This window comes from Lactuca serriola, chromosome 4 (assembly GCF_051521515.1).
Source record: "Lactuca serriola cultivar US96UC23 chromosome 4, Lser_US96UC23_V15, whole genome shotgun sequence".
NCBI lineage: Eukaryota > Viridiplantae > Streptophyta > Magnoliopsida > Asterales > Asteraceae > Lactuca > Lactuca serriola.
In genome coordinates, this window is record NC_136411.1 from 203,540,262 (window position 1) to 203,543,732 (window position 3,471).

Sequence of the window (3,471 nt, forward strand, 5' to 3'; positions counted from 1 at the left end):
TCCTGGTTATTTTAATGACAGTTTAGGAGTTTGGATTCAGTTTGTAAGGAAATTACATGGGAGGGGCCATTCTGTTTATTTTGAATTCAAGTTTGGAAGACGGGGGTCTGATTGGTAACTTGATACATCTTCAGGGTCTATTTTAAACGAACTGAATAAAAGTTTACACAGTGTCGTCTTCTTTCTCTCGCTACAGGTACATGAACTGGAACGAGACCCGCTCGTTGGGTCTCTTAGTTCTCGGCTGTATGCTCGACAGTGGGTCATGGGAACGAAATGGCAAGGATGGAGATGACTTACCGGAGGCATCCCGGCAGAGATGGCGTCGAAGGATGGCGACGGTGGCAGTGAGCGGGGATGTAGGTGAGTGGCAGAGCTCCGTGGGCCTCTTCCCGCCTGGTTTTAGGTTGGGTTCTGGTCCAAATCAGCGGAGAAAACAAATGGGAGTGGTGTTTGGTGGTGATCTTCAATTGAGAGGAGGGGGTATAAGGTGGTGGTCGATTTATTCATAGTGGTGGAATGTGATTGCTAATCGGAGTTTTCATGGTGGCAGCAACCCTAAAGGAAGGATGGCAGGGAGTGGTGTTGGGTGGCACACAGCGGAAGCTCCCATGCTCCGCCCTTGGGTTTCGTCCGGCGAGATTGACGAGAGAGGGACGAAGAGGGTGGCAGATGGTCGGAGGGGTGGAATTCCGACAGCAGCAACAACGGTGAGTGATGAAGTGGGCGTCAGCGATGGGTAGCAGTCGATTGTAGTCGACGAGTTTGCCCGTTTTCTCCTCTGTTTCGAGCGGATTCCGGCGAGAGGGAGAGGTTGTAAGAGGCGGACTACAATGGGGTGGTGTTGGGATGATTTCTGATCAAGAGGAGGTTGCCTAAGAGTAGCGGCAGTAGGCGGCTCACGGTGGTGCAATGCTGTTTTTATGGTGGGGATATGGTGGAACTTCAAATCGGGGTTCCTATCTCACCAACGATTTGAGCTTTTAAGATAAAGAATGGAAAGAGATTTATCATATAAGTTAAAGGGATACATTCGAGGGGTAAGACAAATTGGCTTTCTAAGATTTGTTTGTACATCAGTTATCAATGGAGGAAAAATGATTAAGTCATATACTGCATAATGCAGTCGTATGCAGTGAGGAAGAAGACCCAATCTTCCCAGTTTCGGCATAAATGGTCCTTTTAATTTGTCACTCTAACCAATCCCATCTAATCTCATATATTGTCATCAAATTAGTTTCAGGAAATTACAAATCTGCCCCTAGACTAATATGTTTTCGTGAAATAAATTTATTTAAATAAACATGCGTATTATTACTTTTATTTTATTTATTCATGTTTGTTATGTTTATTTAAGTATTATTTTTTTTATTCTTTTATACAAATTAAGGGGTACTTGGCGAATAATAGTTTGAAGTTCAACGGATCCGAAACCCGAACAAATTTATTTATTTATTTTTTCGAGTTTGTAAATATTTTGTTAAAAATATTTTAACTATAGCATTGTATATATTAGACTTTAGTATGAGTCCAAACACGGAATTTTCATCTGATGTGCGCAAGTGCCTCAACTGATCAATATAGTTTATGAAATCTGATAAAGTTAGTGTTATATTGGTTTGATTTTTTTTTAAACGGTCATATATTTTGCATACGAACCCCGTTTTCGACGTTCTTTATATATCCGCGATCACAGAAACAAGTACTACGAGTCTAGAATATTTTCTTTGTTTAAAGACGCTTAATACCAAAATTTCAGTTTTTCAGTCATTAACTAATGTTACAATTTGCGCTTTGAAATTTGTTCGACATTTTCCATAATTGGAGATAAGATACAATTTCATATCTTATTGTCTTTAAAATGACATTATATTTCTACTAAAATATGCATTAATATTCAATCTGTCGAGGTACAAAAGGTTCACGGTGAACTGACCGTTTACAAATTTAGCCCTAAATTCCCGGATGTCACAAAGCGGTCCACATATCTCTGCATTTTCTGTAAATGGGCCGTGACGGTCTCTCTATCCTTTATTTTGGTAGTGATCATCACAACGATGATCTCGTACCTTTCCTGCATCGCGATTTGATGGTACATATCCATCAAATCTTGATGCATCTCGTAGGGGTAGTAGTCCTCGTAGGACTTTTAGAGTTCGGTGGTCATGGTCGCAAGCATGATGCAATGGACTTTCGCAGCATCTCACTCATGAGCCTCGAAAAAAGCGATTTCTTCGGGAGTAGCAGTGTTGTCATTTACCTCTTTCAGCTCTTTATTGAGAACATATTCCTTGTCCTCGTAGCGGATGACCATGCAGATGTTGCGTATCCAATCATTGAAATCGGTCCCATCGAAAATCACCCTCCCACACAAGTTCATGAGTGAGAATGAGTCGGAAAGGGTCGAGCCTGAAGCGTTGTTGTTCGAAGTAGACATCTGAAATAGAAAAGAGACAAAGTTTGATTAGATAAGAATCTCCAATTAAACACCCAAAATGAGAAACTAGCGTTAGGATCCAACAACATTATTTACAATTTAGAAGAGGGATGTCGTAATCCAAACTGCAAATAATTGAAGGTAAGTGAATGACAATTCACCAATTTCCATCAAGAAAAAACGAAAAAGAAATTAAGTTTTAAATGTATTGAAACTCCTAGATCTTTTGAGATTCATTGAACTTTTCAATGACATGTTTAAAATCTTGATATGCCCTTCAAGTTTGTGACTGGGATACCGATGATCATAAACAAGGTGTGAATAACCATGCAAATTACTTGGTACTCTCAATGTCATTTACCACCTAATCAATATGCCGCTTAACCACACACGCTCAATTGATCTATGATAAACATCGAGTCACCCTTTGCCACCATTGCTAGTCCATATTAGTGTGCCGGTTATCCACACATGCTCCACTAACGACTTGGCAAGGGTACAAAGTGTAATTTCATGGAATAGCATCATTTCATATTTTTCCTAAATTAAATAAGATTAGGAATTTTATAAAAAACATTTAGTTACTTTATATATTCATTATACTTTTAATGAGGAATTAGTTTCCTTATCCTACCCATTCGGCTAACGACCCTCCACCAATCAAGGAAACAGTGGGTGAGAGTGGACACCCATTAAACTGTCATTTTATAGGCAGAAACCTTATACCCCCCTTATAGATCGACTTCGTGAATAGGGCCTACTAACGGTAAGACTAGCTTAATCTTATATATATATATATATATATATATATATATATATATATATATATATATATATATATATATATATATATATATTATTAATCTTATAATATTTTAATAGTATAATGGTTGAATTTTAAACTTGTAAAATTCTAGGGTTTAGAATTTAAATATTTCAAAATTAAACTTTTTAATCAAAAAATTTAAATTCCGAAACTTAAGGGCAAGTTTTGAAACTTTTCAAAACTAACTAGATCAAATTACAAATAATCT